The 16676-nt window shown below is 47.1% G+C and overlaps 1 protein-coding gene across 3 annotated transcripts in view; it reads right to left on the bottom strand.

Annotated features, from left to right (window-relative positions):
- Window positions 1–15073, bottom strand: part of SEMA6A (semaphorin 6A) — a 129125-nt gene extending 114052 nt beyond the window's left edge. The window contains exon 1 of one of the 3 annotated variants that reach the window (XM_004267479.3): window positions 14368–15073. The gene's annotated coding sequence lies outside the window, so the exon portion shown is untranslated. The remainder of the gene's footprint in view (window positions 1–14367) is intronic. The other 2 variants (XM_004267478.4, XM_033423812.2) reach the window with 2 other exon arrangements.
- Window positions 15074–16676: the final 1603 nt, after the last annotated feature.

Here is a 16676-nt window from a genome sequence, read left to right as displayed (position 1 = left end):
ATTTTTTACTACTTCTACCCCCTTATCCCACACGTCCAACTGGTCCCTAAGTCCTGACGGCTGTACTTTGTCAACACACCCAGAATCTGTTTCCTTTTTTTCCACTCACAATGCTAGCAGATTTATATTTCTAAAACACACATCTGAGGATATCATCATCTTGCTGAAAAGCTTGGAGCCTGCAGCTCCAAGTCCCACCTCTTCAGCAGGGCAGAGCCCTCCACAAGCTACTCTCCATCCCTCTTTCTGTCCGCTGGGCTTTCAGGCCACATCACCAGTCATCAGGAGGCCCCCTTGCTGCTCTGGGGCCAAATCCTGCATTTCTCTGCCTCTGGCCTTTGCTCCTGCCTCTCCCTTAGCCCCACTGCTCTTCTGCCCCTTGCCTCCCATGTACCAAAATCTCACTCATTCTTTAGATGCAGCTGAAATGCTTCCTCCCCAGCTGGACAGAGCACTCCTTCCTGTCCTTAGCATCCTTACCACTCTGCTTTGGGGATGGAGAATAGTCAGACCTCAGACACTATAGTAATTTTTTGCAAATCTAACTTCCTCGATAGAATGTCGACCCAATGTCTGGCCTTGAATGGGTATGCAGTTAATCAGTAAATTCTGAACTAGGTCATCACTGTGTCTCAGCAGTATCTAGAACTTGCCTAGAGTAGGTGCTAAATATCTATCTGCTGAATTAAACGGAACTGCTGCTTTCACTAGACCCAGCAGCGTGGACCAGAGGAGTAAAATAACCTTGGTCAGAGGGAAGATCCATTTATGTTGAGCCATCTGGTCTACTTTATTCCTTGCAAAAAGTGTGTTTCTGTTTCATAGGTACAAGTTGCAAGCCCCAGGAGGATATTCCTGCTGAATATCTGGTTCACCCCTCTGTCCCTCCAGTTGTACCCTGCCCCAGGGTCAAAGTTTCCACTTTTATGTTACTGTTTATTTTTATCCCTACTATAAAACAGGACTAGAATCCTAAATAACAACATCCTCCATTTTTCAAATGATGTCCTTTCGGATGACAGACTCAAGGCCCTAAGAGCTGCTGGAGACAATGACCTGCAATAGCATTCCACCCAGAACCAGTTTAGGTCCCAATGGCAGTGAACCCTCAGGCGAAGTCCTTGGAAAGCTACTTCTAAGCTTGTTTCGTGGCAGTAGTCAATCTGCATAGTAGGCATAATGTAAAAACATCTTCAGTTGGAAGACTGTCAATTGTTTTCAGAAGTATTTAAAGTATTGAGTAAACCGTACAATGGCACGGAACATAAAAAACGCAGATTCAGAAGGCTGGGGACCTTGTCTCAAGCCCCTTACCAGAGGTATATACTCTTAGGCCAATCATTTGAACTCTCTGAACCTCGGTTATCTCATTTTTAAATTGGGCATAATAATTTCTGCCCTGCCTAACCCAGGTTGTAATAATATTAAATGAGGTGATGTTTATAAACACACTTTGAAAAATATAAGCACTATATAGTAAGGTCTTTATTAGTAGTAATAACACCGTTAAATACTGTTGATGTTGATCGTCACCACTAAGCCTGATTTCTAAAATCTGATACGGGACTTGGCAAGACTCCTTCCTGGGCAGAGCAGTCCTGGGTTTGCACCTCACGGCTATAAGCCAGTCTGTCCTCTCCCATCCTGGGAAGGCCGGCACTTGAAACACGGGCAATAAGAAACAATGAAATATGCCAATGCATTATGATTACTTTTAATAGAACGAGCCCTCCAGTGAAGACTGGGTATGGTTGACAACAAGCAAGAAAAGACATTGCCCCAGTCCTACGCTGGAAACCTTTGCAAGCTCTGCTCAGAGGAATTTGCATTTCAATAACAATGCGATAATGTCAAGCTATTCACAACATTGCAAAGCCTTCTCTTGCACACCTGGCTTGGGGAACTGGAAGTGGCTGTTTTCTAACAGCAATGGCAGTTATGTTGTCCTTTTCATTCTTGGGAATGGATGTGTTTGGGCAGTATTCGCAGGTCTTGTGTTCTGGACATGACAAAATATGAAAACGAAAGCCCCACACTCCAAGATCTCCCAGGAGAATTAATTAATCAGCATATTCAACATGTTGAACTTCCCCTCATCACCAACGAATGGAAACACCACGTAGATAAAAGTTGACTTTTTAATAGAAAACTTTTCCCTGTATGCTGAACATCACCTTAAAAAAGAAACGTATCCAAAAGATGTTTGTTACCTTCCTCTTGGCTACATATGAAACTACTCTGTTCCTTCTAGATGATACCAGTAGCATCTCCTCTTGTCTGGGCAAACATGGGATCATAACACAGGGTTGACTTAATTTATATTAGAAGTAAAACCATATTGCACGCAGTGGGACAACCATCTTGCCAATTATTTCAGATAATCACTCCCCTAGAACACAGTACAGCAAATAATACCAGTCAACTTAGGTAATTTCTCATTAAAACTCTTATAGATCTGTAAGCTTAATTGTAAAAGCTAAGCATTTATAATTCGTAAGCACAAATTATGCTAAACTAGACAGGTTGTATGCTACTAAGAGTTTCGTATAAGCTGCAAAATGATTATTCACTCAGTAGTTTAATCCGTAAGTTGGCATTAATATACTATACCTAACTTTCATTAGGCCCCTCTAGTTAAAAGCTGAATGTAAATAGCGCATTAACATGACAGTTCAGCTTCTTGATATCTGTTCTAAAACTCATGACACAGGAAAAGTACTGTAAATGAAAAGTAAGGCCTGTTTCTCTCCAGTGCCTATAGTGTTCTGGTCGTTATGGTTAGCACTCGGTAAAGAGTACTTTTAGGCGAAGGAAATACCACTTGGTCCAGTATCCCCAGCATAAGTGGCTTTCATTTGAAAGAATTGGGGCACTGCTCAAAAGCCCCATTCAATCTTTGGAAGGCATGGCCTCAAATCCAGCTAGGAGCCAGTATATATCAACAATTTTGATAAGTAAATTCCTTCAAAATACAACATGATTCCTCTAAAGATTCAAAACACTCCACATCACTTGTAAATTTCAGCTGTTCCCCAAGTGATATTTCATTCTTTATATGATCATTCTGCAAATGATACAGAATCACATTTCTCATAAAAGAAGAACCTAGCATGGTTTGCATGGCAAGATAATGGAAGCATATTCAAGTCACCGCTGTCTGAAAATGTTCCAGCAAAATGCAGCCTCCGAGGCATGGATGCCTTGGAGACACCAAAACATCTGTAATCAGAAATCATTAATTAAGGTTACCTAAAGTCTACATTGTATTTGACTGACAGCCTCACAAAAGCACTGCTTACTTTTCGTAAGGCTGCAGTGTGCAATGTCGTCTCTGACCAGATACCAAAGAGTAATCACAACCTTGTCATTGTCGACAGGACAGCAAACTGAATCCCCACAAACTCTTCTTCGAACAAAAAAAGCTTCTGATCTGAAATATTAATCCCATTGTCCTCCCCACTCCATGCTTTTTTCTTTTAAAAAAAAAAAAAAACTATCGTAAAAGAATACTCTAAAACAAGCAGGACCTATTTTCTGACCCTGCCGAATAATCAGAGGTCCCTAATACTGAATTTACAAATGGATATGTTCTTTGCTTCACAGAGATATTTGAGGGGGAGGTGGGGGAGGTCTGGGGGGATAATTGCAGCCTATGGGTAAGCCAGACCACATGATCAAAAACTGCTGTGACACTTAAAAGTGTTTCTCCACAAGGAATTCCTGTGCCCAGAAGCCTGGTGAAGCCAGTAGCAATTAAGGCCATGTTATCTTTTTAATTTACTTCAAATTATTGGCCTCTAAGATCAATCATTTAGTGTGGTTGAGTAAGGGAGGGGTCAATATAATAGGCACGTGCATTAAAAATTCTTGTTGATCTTAAACAAAAATTTTGGCAGGCTGGATCTGGGGAAATTTAAAACGGCTGCTTTGAAGCTCACCCTGAAATAAAAACTAGTTATTTTCTAGTTTAAAAAAAATGACTAATATTCTAGATTAGGCCCATTTGTAATGAATTCAAGGTTTTCTTCTTCTGAAATCGCCTGGATTTTCAGTTGCTGCACTGCGTGTCCTGAATTCAGTGCTGTTTGCTTCAAGTGTGAGACGGTTTTATTTTATGTTTTAATTTATAAAGGAATTAAATGGCTGGGCTTAGACTGATGGAGGAGTCCTTGAAAGTCCACTCGAGAAATGGGAACTAAAACATTAAGAAGTGAACCAGTATCTGTTACACAAGGCCAACTCTACCTAACAAAGGAGAGCTGTGTTCTTCATCACACACGAAGCACATAAATCATGGGGTGCGTGTATCTCCCTCTTGTAGCAATTTAGTCCTCCAGATCTTTTCTTGACCAGGTCACACGAGATGTCCGCCACTGGAGAGCTTTTTCCTCATCAACCCGAAATAGCAAGATATTATAATCACAGGAAGAAAAAAATGCTCAGACACTCAAGAGCTGGCAAAACAGTAGACCTTTGGGCCAGTGTTGCAAAATGCAGTCAAATGGTCTCTAGCCCTTTAGTAATGTGCGTCGAACCAAAGAAAATAAAGGCGAAACCTGAAGGAAAGCACGAGTGTTTACGTGGCCATACCAAAGCACAACATACAACACTCGTGAGGTCATTTTATTTATTTAGCCATCTGCAGAGCCAAAACCAAGTTGTGAAACTGAGATTTGAGCGAAGTCAGGAATGGCCTCGTTTACCTCCACGTTTAGAGACAGCCTTAATGAAGAGTTCGTACCCTTTGGCTTTCTTGTCGAAAGATGAAAGTGACATCAGCCCCTGGACTGTAATTTTTTACCAGCAAGACTGAGTAAGAGGCAAATCCTGGAGTAAATTATCAGCTTGGATGTGCACGTAACAAGGTCCAGAGAGACCCTCTCAGAAGTTGCCTCTTTTAATCCAACGCTGACTTATACGAGAAGCGGTTTTCAGTGCTTTCAGAAGACCACAACAGCCCAAATCACTGCAAGCCTCGCAAGCCTAGTAGATCTCAAACCTTTCCCAAGACATCCCAACACTATCTGAGGCCCTGAAACTATGGCAACCGAATAAGAAAGTAGCCTCCATGATTAATAGATGAAGATCCCAGCGACAGTGTCTAGCTAGGGCCATCCTTCATGATGCGAGAAGAATTAGCACAGAATCCATCTCAGAAACCATTAACAAGTATTCTTCTTATAAAAATCCACCCAACTGCCATTCTGCTGCCTATACCCCAGTTTAGAATGCTGTGAACAGTTCGGTTTCTAGTTATCGCTCACTCTGCAGAGATGAGAATGTTGTTAGTAACTCAGATGCTCACGTTTTTAGAATAATGAAAGGCTTAATAGGCTGGTGTTCCACCTGGGTATCTGAGGCCTAAGAACAAAGGCATTCAAACACCAAAGTATGTGAATGAAGTCGAGTGGCTCTCAGGGTAAAAAGGAGAGACAGTTGTGGATTGTTCTGCGTGTTTTTTGTGGAGTGCAGTTTTTCGTAAAGCATTCCATTTTCAGGAAAGGAACGTTTCCATTCACCAGCTCCATCAGTATTCTCTTACTTTCCTCATTCAAGGATGGTAGGAGTCTGGGGGGGAGGCAAGCCCTAGAGTCGCTGCAATATTAATGAAAAGATTGAGTACGCTCCTGAAAAAAGGACTCGGGAATAGGAAAAAGGAAGGAAGAATAGATCCACAGAAAGCCTGGCTTTAAAACTCTCATATAACATGAAACCACAATTAATATATCCGTTATTTCCCGGTCCCTCAAATGCTTATTTTCCAATGGCATGTTTTCATTGTGTTCAATGCCAGCTCCTGTTCTGTTCTATAAATGCTTCAAATCAAATCATGGCCAAAGGCTTGGTCTTAAACACGTGGGAGGGCAGAAGGGAGAAGAGAGGGATAAATGGCATCACTTTTAGAGATTCTTCCGCTAAGGTTTTGAATTGGCTTGGATTCTTTGAATTAAAGTTTCTGCAGATGACAATTATAGGTTAGTTGGAAACCACTAGCAAGCGCTGAGTCATATTAAATGAAAGCCTCAGGTCTCAAGGCTGTATGTGGAAACATCTATTACTAACAGTACCTTCAAAGCAACAGTCGCACACTGGCTGCTCCACAGGACCTGGTCCTTCAGTCTTTGGGGCATGTGAATTGCTGATTTATTCCCCTCTCTGTATGTCATCTTTCCACTTGCAAAATTGAAGAGAAAAACATTTTCCTAGATGAAAATAACTGTAATTCTAAGCCATGGAGGGATTCCTGTTCCTTCAGGGAACTGCAGCGATAATATTGCCCCTTTTGCTGTGCTTGTGAGGAGTCAGATAAGATAAGAAACTGTATGATTATCATCTGAATCAAATTTCAGGTTGTATAGCAATATATCAGCAGTAGAGTAATCACTGTCTCCACTGCGGTCAGGTGACTATTTCCCTGCATTTGGTGGGGAAGGTAGTGGTTCGCTTCTGCGTGGAGATTCAGGTGCTCCCAAACTGTCACTGTTTCAGGCTTGGCCAGGGAAGACTGACCTGGCAAATATGGCCACCATAAAGACTCTCATGCAGTAGTCCCAGCCATAGCCTCTTGGAGAAGTTGATTGACAGCCAAGCTTCTCCCCTATGTGGTCCTTGGGGTCAATTCAACTCATCCCTGAACAGTCATTATGGGCAGCTCTCAGATTTCAAATGTGGGTACTCTCAGATTCTTTAGTGGGTGTATTTTACTTAACGGTGTGAATGTTCCTTTCCAGTCCGAAGGTGTTCCCTTCGCATCATCTCTTTATGTCACAGATTTGTAAGGCCATTTCCTTTTGTACTCTCCCCACCAGGGCACTCTCCATGACAACTGTCACCCAAATAAAAATAATACTTTATATTTAATGAGTGTGTGTAGTGTATCAGGCATTGGGCCATGAAACTTACAGATGTCATATTTACTCTCCTCGACAACTGTAATACAAATGTAAACTGTAGCATTTTACAAATGGAAACTGAGGCAGATAAGTAACTGGCTCAAAGTCACACTATTTGTAAATGGCAAAAAATGGGATGCAGTCTGTGTTGTGTCTGCCTAAGATGTGTGACCTCTGCATCACCTCCAGAGCTGTCTACAGCCCTCCCTCCAACAGTTCTTGCACATTTTTTATAAACTTATGCCACAAAATCGAATGAATTTGCCCTGTATTTGGTGGGGAAGATAGTAGCAAATAGCAAAGATCAAAACTTCTTTCCTCTCACTCCTAGTTCGCCCTGATGTGTCTGTTCTACGTTAATGCTTTCACTGACATGAGCTGTGTTAGAACTTACCTGAGCAAAAACAAGCCCTTACTTTTTTATAATGCCTGGCAGAGTGCCACTCCTATGACCTTGCCCAATTCATTGGTCACATTGGAAACAATCACTAGTTGACACGGTTGGCATCTGATTCATAAAGTTGCCATCTGTACACTGCGTAGATTGTGCATTTTCAGTGAATTTGAGGATCTTACTTAATTTCATAATGTGGTTTACAGTAAAATGACATCAACACAGTATAATCTTTCTTTTATGATTTAGAAGACAATGAAGCAGGGTCTCTGCTAGGCCTGGGGTCTCGGGAGCGGAGGAAGGAGTCAGCATCAAACTTTTCAAATTTCCAGACTGCATTTAAAAAAAATTAATTAATTTTTGGCTGTGTTGGGTCTTCGTTGCTGCGCCAGGGCTTTCTCTAGTTGTGGCGAGTGGGGCTACTCTTCGTTGAGGTGCACAGGCTTCTCATTGCGGCGGCTTGTCTTTGTTGCGGAGCATGGGCTCTAGGTGTGTGGACTTCAGTAGTTGTGGCACGTGGGCTCAGTAGTTGTGGTTTGCGGGCTCTAGAGCGCAGGCTCAGTAGTTGTGGCTCACAGGCTTAGTTGCTCCACAGCATGTGGGATCGTCCCAGACCAGGGCTCGAATACGTGTCCTCTAGATTGGCAGGCAGATTCTTAACCACTGCGCCACCACGGAAGTTCCAGAGTGCATTTTGTATTTTACCGAATACAGCTACATTCATGATTTCATATTATTCTCCCAGCAGTCCTACTAGATAGAAAGCATAGGTTTACTATTCACAATTTTTATTTAAAATAATGCAGCTTGAGAAAAGTGGCTTGTCTGTTGTAGTGAGTCTGGAACCCAGGTTGTCCAACTCCAACAACAGGGTCTTCAACAACACTTATCACTGCACTGGGACAGGATAGAAATGTGGGTTAATGGGCATACTATTTCCTCCTGGTAGGAAGTTGAATTTTATTTAATAAATTTATTTATTTATTTTTGGCTGTGTTGGGTCTTCGTTGCTGCGCACGGGCTCTCTCTAGTTGCGGTGAGCGGGGGCTACTCTTCGTTGCGGTGTGCGGGCTTTTTATTGCAGTGACTTCTCTTGTTGTGGAGCACGGGCTCTAGATGCGTGGGCTTCAGTAGTTGGGGTGTGCAGGCTTAGTAGTTGTGGCTTGCGTGTTCAAGAGTGTAGGCTCAGTAGTTGTGGCACACGGGCTTAGTTGCTCTGCGGCATGTGGGATCTTCCCGGACCAGGGCTCAAACCCATGTCCCCTGCATTGGCAGGCCGATTCTTAACCACTGCGCCACCAGAGAAGCCCCAGAAAGTTGAATTTTAAAAACTACTATTAGCAAACTCCAAAAAGGCAAGAAGGTTCTGTGGCCAGTGGTTAAAATGCAGAACAAATGAGTCCAAGGTCAAAAGCTCAGTCTCCGTAAGTGCTGGCTGTCTTCTTAGCTCTGTTTCTCAGAAGGGTGATTCTACCTAACTCACATTCCCTCCAGCTTCAACTAGGTGTCCCACAGATGTGTGCTCTTGGCTATAGAAGGGGACTGACTGGATGTGAGTGTGGGAACGAGCAGGCTTCAATCCATCACGAAGACTGGAAAAACAACCCAGAGTGAATGCTCCACTGATGATGCATGAGACACATCATCTATGTATGTGGAAGACAGTGTTACACACACACACTCATGCAGGCAGAGAGGTGTCTCATTTGATGGACACATATCATAGAAAAACAAGAGCAGGCAAAAGAGATAAAGACGGGTTGTTTGCAAAAAGATTCACTCTTCATTCATTCAACAAATACTTGTTATGAAAGCGCTGTGATGTGCCAGGCACAGGTTTAGGTGCTGGAGATACGGCAGTGAAGGAAACATAATGGCATTGTGTCTAGCAGAAGACAGAAAATAAATGAGGACAACAGACAGTTTGTCAGGATGTGAAAAGTGCTAAGAGGAAAAAAAAAACAAACCTGAGGCTGTCCACTGGGGTAAGGAGTGTTGCGACAAAAGGGTGAAGCAAATATGATCAGGAAAGGCTTCACTGAGGAAGTGACATGTGAGCAGAGAACCTGTAGGTGCAGAGGAGCAAATCCTGCAGCTCTCTGGGCAGAGGACCGCCCCAAGCCTTGAAAGGGCAAGTGCAGAGAGACCCTGCAAAGGGGCCCGGGGGGAGCACGCCCAGCACAGTCAAGTGACCCCAAGGAGGAGTGGAGGTCAGAGAGGTGGGGACCCGAGTGCAGATCATGTGGAACCACAAAGGCCATAGAAAGAATTCTGGCTTTGACTGGAATAAGATGGGAAAGCATTTGAGCACATGTAACCTGATCTGTAAAAAAAAACTATATCACTTCAGCTGCTGTGTTGAGAAAAGACTGTAGGGGGCCAAGAGCAAAGCCCGGAGACTAGCTGGGAGCCTAACACAGTAGGTTCCCCAGCAGGAGGAGACAGTGGCTTGGCCAATGTGAGGGCCACTGAGCTGGAAGACCTAGAGGGAGTCTGCATGCTTTCTGAAGGTGGGGCTAACAACATGGCAGCTAGAATGGATGCAAATACCAGAAAGAGAAGAGTCAAGGATGACTCCTGAGTTTTTTGGCGTGAGCAAACTCAAAGGATGGAATTGCCATTTACCAAGATGGAGAAGATGATAAGAAAAGCATGTGTGGAGGAGAAAGATCCAGAACTAGGTGTTTGGAGCATTTGGGTTTGAGAAGTCTAGATTCTACCCCCTGTAGGCATTGTGTATATCACAGATCCAGGAGAGAGGTCTGGGCTGAGGGGGTTATTTGGGAAACATCAAAGTATTGATACTTGTGTGTGACGTTCTCCATTAGTGTAATTAGAATTATTCTAATAAAAAGGTTTGCAAGAACTCATCTGCTTCACAAAGCAAGATACCCTTGTGTATAAACTATATTGTAATAGTCCCATGCTGAGAAGTATCCCGAACTCACTTCTCCCCTTGAGGTTTGTGTGGTATGACATCTTACTTGCCCATTTCAAAGGGATTAAATGCCTCCCTCCCTTCCCTACCTTACCATATCCCCAAGAGGCAATTGTGTGGTTGCCAGCAGAGAACAGCTCAGTTGCTCTTACAGCACATTTTAAGGCAGAGGAGAAAAGCCTTCACTCTGGAATAGAAATCTCTCAGAGACAACTTGGCTCCAGGGCACCCCAAGAGAGTGGGGGGCACTGATATGGGAGGGCCCAGCAGGATGCTTCCAGGTTTCCCCTTCCCCTGGAGATGTGAACACCCAGGGAACACTCGCTGTGGGACGAGGGCAGTGAACTGTCGAAACTTAAAGTGTGTGTGCAGGGCGGGCGGCAGCGTCGAGATACGTGCAGGCTTTTCCACCGTCGCAAACGGCAGATGCCTAATTAAAGCATTTGCAATTAGTTTGGCTTGTTCTGTGATTCCTTTCTGCAAACAAATATGATGGGAGAATATATTAGCTCTTGGCAAATCTAGTTCTAAAAAAACTTTCTCTCCCGTGATTACCCTTTTGTCCTGCTCAGAAAAGAGCTGAAGCACTATGTACACACCCTGAAGTATGTGACTTACCTCCTTGTCCAAAACAGTATTTTTCCTTCCTTTTCATAAAGGAGTGCAACTGCCCATTTGCCTTTAAAGCATGAGGATTTATTTTGAATTTAATACAAGTTCTCAATTTGGGTCTCTTAATTTTATTCAATGAATGTAACAGTCTTCCTAATTCTTGCCATCCTTCTGATTCAACACACTTGGCAATGTTATCCACCTCCTCAGAATGCAAATGCTATATTTCTTTAATGATGGGAAAAGCATTCACTAGACTTCGAAAGAACTCTAGGGGTGAGTGTTTGTGTGTGTGTCTCTGTGTGTGTAAATAAAGAGTTGCACTTATTGCCACTTTACAATAACCACTTACTTGAAGGCATAGACTTTCTTTTTCACTGTAGGGGAAAAAAAAGCCTAGGTCTATTCTAAGTGGAGAAATGTGAACTGTTTGGGACTATTTCTTTCATTTATTCATTCAATATTTACTTGAGTTTCTACAGTGGTTCTTATGAATTTTTAACCTATTTCAACTTAGATGTTTTATCCAATAAGTATATTCTGCAGGTAGCTACTGAGATCATGATTTTGGGTGTCCGTTGAACATTTACATATGTGGTTATATGCATTATGAGAGTGTGGCCCATCTCTAAACGGTGATAACTGCAAAACAGAACGCTTTGGGAAGATTGTCACCAAACAGTGTAAATAAGAAACATGAACTAGAATGCCTCTTTATATCAAGTTGAAAAAAGACATAACACAAAAAAGAGGTTTAAATCTGTTGGTCATTCATTTCTCCTTTCAGATTGGTTTGCAAAGTGCCTCATCTAAGAATGTCCTAAACCCAAAATAATAACAGAGAGTGGGGGGTTACTCAAGAGTTGAATAAAAGTCACCATATAAACAAGCATGGGTAAACCAAATTCAAATAATTAGTGCAGTTATTTTTTAACAGATGGTTTAGGTTAATAGGTGGAGACACAGTGTTGCCACTGTAGTATTTAAGGTTAGGTTAATAATTAACTTTCGTGCCTGGAGTAGTTTAATCAAACCTTACTGTAAAAACTGCGCCATGCAGACTAAACAGGGTATTCAAAAAACCATGCAAAATACTTGCAATCTTGACCTCTGGTAGTCATTTGGAAAAAGTGTGAAAAAAGAAGATGTTTTCATTCAGATATGTGCACTAGTATCTTTACTTTGGGGGAAAAACCTTCATAAAGGGTTCATATTATCTGGAACCAACAATCTTCTCCCTGCCATGAGAGTGGCTGACTGTGGACTTCAAATGCCCAAGATGTATGTTGAAAGGAAGACCAGACAATTATCGGGATTAGAGGAAGGCAAGGCAAAGGCACTCGACCTTCGTACCCGGAAAGACTTCAGAACCGGCGCTGGGGGGCATTAAATAGCTTTCCTGAGACCTGCTGGCACAACACTGTAACAGGGTTAAACATCTTTTCAGATACCAAGCAAAGAAAGTCGGGCATACATGTGAGAGAGTGTGTCTGTATGAGTCTCTTCGCGCCCCTGTGTTTTAAACCTTTCGTGGATCACATTCAATTGCAACTTGATTTTCATCCAGCCTAGGCAGAGAGTGATCCCACTGTGGCCGTCCCTGGCCACCACATTCCCAAAGCAGACGCCTTTCTCCCAAGGACCGATGGGGATTGGTAGCGGGGCTGCCCCCTGCAGTACAGGCAAGAGGCGGCCCCTGGAAATGCTCGCCTTGGCCGTGAAAACAGCGATTCCTACCCCGCTCCACGCACACCTGATTTCCTGCTCTGCCCCTCCTTGAACACCCGCCGGCTGGAAAACAGCGCGAGGGGTACAGGAGGCTGGGATGCTGAGCTTGGAGCCAGCCAGCCCGGGCCCGTGTCCACACGCACCCGCGCGCCAGCCGCTGTCCACAGGGGCCCCGCCAGCCGCTGTCCACAGTGGCCGCACCAGCTTCCTGAGTGCTGCGCTGAACTTCCCCTTCTCGCCCCTCCCCACGCCCACCCCTTGCTCAATTGCTTGAGAGACTGGGCCAGCAAGTGCAGCGCCACGACCCCAACCAAGCTGACCACCGGTCGGGGTGGCACTCTCCGAAGGGCCGGCTCCTACCTCCTAGCCGTACGTATCCTGGGCGGTTCGCCCGCCTCCCTGGGGGTTCCGCTTCCCGCGGGCTGCACATGCTGAGCCCCAATTCTGTAGTGCCCCCCCACCCCTGGCCTTCAGAGAAACTTTCCAGAAGCGCCTGGTCGAGTGACCCCGCACTGGAAAAAAAGGAGGCGGCGCTGGGCGGAGGGGCGGCGAGGGAGCGGGAAAGAGGAGTCCTGTTTCCTTCCCCCATACCCACAAATCCATACTGTTCCCTGGCTCCCCCTGTACCGTTACGGTCGTGGGAGGAGGGAACGGATCTCGGGATCCTGCTTTGCACCGTGTAACACACTGGGGAGCTGAGAAAAAAGCGGAGCATCTGGGGGAAGAGACACTTGCCATCCCAGCAGGGTCGTGCAGAGTGGGTGGGCACTGTCGGGCTTGCTCCCGAGCGCCCCACTGCCAGCGAAGCAGCGCTCTAGACGCAGCAAGTAGTCCGGACAATCCAGAACCTGGGGCCCGGGCAGAGCTGTCGTCTGGTTAGCAAGCACTGAGCCATCTCTTGCCTGGTCTTCTCACCCTTCCCCCTCCCGGGACACCTTCTTTCCAGAGAGGGACCTCGTAGATTCTGGAAGACGGCACAGTGGGCGCCAGTCCCGGCGTGATGGGTTCTGTGCTTGAGGGGGACACAGACGCGACGGATGCTGTCTTCGCCGCCCAGGAGGGAGCTGCGGCGGGGAATAGGACCCAGGGCGGGGGCGCCGCGGCACACTGGGAGGAGGCCACTCGTTCGAGCAAACAAAGCCCGGAACCTCTGGTGCCAGCGTCCGAGGGAGCCGGGATGTCACCAAGTGGTAGGGTGCGCGAGTGCCAGGGCCATTACAAGTTTCCCGCACTCCACTGAGCCCAGCCCAGACCCCGCACCGACAACAAAAGATTCTCTTTGCTTCCCCACCGTATCTGCGGAACCCCTGAACCCAAACCTCGTGCCGAGCGAAAACAGCGCTCTTCTACCCAACCTCCTCCAGCCCTGGAGGGCAGAACCCCTTCCCCTGCCTTCGCACCAGGACCGGGCACTTCCGAGAATCTCACCCTTTCAGGGCTTCTCTGCTGCCTGCTGGCCCGAAAGTGAGGACGAGCCCCCGGGTACTGCATACACATCCCAGGGCCAGGGAGCTATCCGCGCGGTTGGTGTCCCGGGCGGCGCCTGGCGTGTGCGCAGCGCGGGTGGGGAAGCTCGCAGCACGGAGCCCGGCGGTCTCTGGGGCGCCGGGTGGAGAGGAGCAGCGGGCAGGGCTCGCGACTGCTCCCCCAGGGCCGGGCAACGCTCGGGAGACTGACACAAGACAAAATAAAACGCAAGCACCACAAAGGCGATACAGGGCGTGCGGACCGCGGCCCCGGGACCCGCAGGAGGGAGCCGAGCCGCTCGGGAGGTGGGGCGCGCCGGGGCGCCCCAGCCGTACCTTTTCGGTGCATCGACGGGCAGGCGGCCGGGGCTCGGAGCGGGCTGGTACAGCGTGTATCCCATTTAGTAATCCATTATCGAGGGGATCTCTCCGGGCCGCGAGCTGCGCTCTCTCCTTCGCAAGCCTTTGTCATTCCTACATGTGTGCTTGTCTCTTTGGGGTAACAGTCGCGGCGACTACTTTCTGGGATGCAAACGCGCTGTATTCATCTCCAATGACAGGCGGAGAAGGGGAGAGGAAGAAAGAAAGAAAGAAACCAACAAGAAAGGAGTAAATGTTCAAGAAACTCTTCTCCAAATCCAAATTCCACTTGGATTCCACTCCGGCAATCCCTTCGGTAGTGTCTGCGCCGATTAACAAGTCATTTCAGGGTGGGGGGGCGGGGTGGGGGCTGGCGCAGGGGTTCGCCCTCTAGCCCCGCTCCACGGCTGGGAGCGCTACGCCGCGGGTGTGGCAATGCTGGCCGCTGCCGCCGCTCCTAAGCGGACATCGCGGGCGGTCGGCCCCGCGGAGAAGCGCCGCTGCTGCGTCCGGAGCGCCTGGACAGCCGAGTGCGTGGGGAGCGGAGTTGGCTGCAACCTCACCCCGTGCGGCTCACTACTCCTCTGTCACTCGAGAGGCCGCCGCTCCGGGGCGGAGCCAAGTCCCGGACTGGATTGCGCAGAGCGGACTCTCCTCCTGCAACCCCGCCTCCTTTGGCAGGCGTCTTCTCCGACCCAAAGGAGAGCTGCGGTCTATGTGTGCGAACACTAGCGAGCGAGGCGGAGAGACGGAGAACCTACGCGGTTTGGCCGCAGGTGGAGCCTTGGATCAACTGGCCAGCGCAGCTTCCTTCCACCACTATTCCCTGCCCCGCCGCGCGCTCGGCCGAGGTCCCCGCGGGGGCGATGCCGGCAGGAGGCCAGCCCTTGCCTCCCCCAGCCCCGCATTTGCTCTAGCAAAAAAAAAAAAAAAGAATCCCGGACAGCATTGCTGAGCTCTGACAAATCAGAAAAATTAATAAAAATAGACGTAGTGCAGGAGCGAGTCACAAGAAAGGATTTCATCGATTTTCTTAAATGGAAAAGTTTTAAACGATGAGGGTGAGTGAACGGCGAACCTTTCTAATTCTGATTACTGTATCAAGAGGTAGATTCCAGAAGTGATGGACGCTCTGCGCACCCAGATGAATTGGATAGAATCCGGTGCGCTTAAAAATACACTTCGAAGATACGAACACAGCTATTAGTTAACGTACGTACAACACAACACGTTAATAAAGCATGTTAAGTAAGCAAATAAACTATAGTGGAAAGGATGCTGTTAACGAAGATTTGCTTTTAAAGTTAGAAAGTGTGTAAACTGTTCTTAGAAATAACTATGTAAACTTCAGAAATAAGACACAGTTCCAACGAGAATCCAACAGCTTCATGGAATAAGTAAATCTCAACTTCTTTCAAGGCGCTTTTGTTACCATTAGAAGAAGAATGGCAGGCACAGCCTTCCTCCTCCGCTTGAAAGTTCAGTCGCCAAAAAAGCCTTGCTGTTACAGGCTTGGGCCCACTGGGCAGGCCACACGATGTCCCCCCTCCCCCGGCCGCTGCGCGCTCCCCGCTTGCTTGCCCCGCAGACTGCGCACGGTAGCACGTTGCTCCCCGAGTGGGCTTCTCACTTGGTTTGGATCGTAGCCACAGCCTTTAAAGAAAGTAACACGGGGCGGCCAAGCAGTTCTCCGATCATTACTTACTAGTCATGGGGTTGGCCGAGAAAAGCATTGGGAAGCAGATCAGGGTCTCAGTCGCCCTTAGGCCGAATGCTGTCATATAAATGCAGTAGAGACTGTACCTGTTCCCTAATTGGGGCTAGGGCCACTAATAAGTCTACCCCCCCTTTTTTTAAATTACCGTTCCTACATGGAACTAGACTACATACAGACATCTGCTAATGAGGGCTCACGAAGAATAAAATAAGTGCACACGCGACAACAGTGTATGTATATATAAGATACATTTTCCACAAACCGTTTAGAAAAGGTGAGAAGGGTAAGCGGGAAAACGTCGGTCTCCCTGCTGTCTGCCAAAGGTGCCAGCAGGGGCCGCTATCCCCACCTTTCGCAGGCAAAAGCAGCTACAGATCCGCGGCGGCGGGGGGTTGGGGGGCTGCGGCCGTAGGTGCGCGCGCAGCCACCGCGGCACGCGGAGCCAGCTCCGAGAGGGGGCTGGGGTGTGGGGGCGGCGCTCTTGGCTGCGCGCTCCCGCGGTCCGGGTGGGGACTGGCTCGCGGACGTCCCTTTCGAATCTGGTCGGGACCCGGGGAGGGGCCCTGGG

This window comes from Orcinus orca, chromosome 3 (assembly GCF_937001465.1).
Source record: "Orcinus orca chromosome 3, mOrcOrc1.1, whole genome shotgun sequence".
Classification (NCBI taxonomy): domain Eukaryota; kingdom Metazoa; phylum Chordata; class Mammalia; order Artiodactyla; family Delphinidae; genus Orcinus; species Orcinus orca.
The sequence above is the reverse complement of the archived record's forward strand: the minus strand, read 5'-3'. Positions and strand labels throughout refer to the sequence as shown.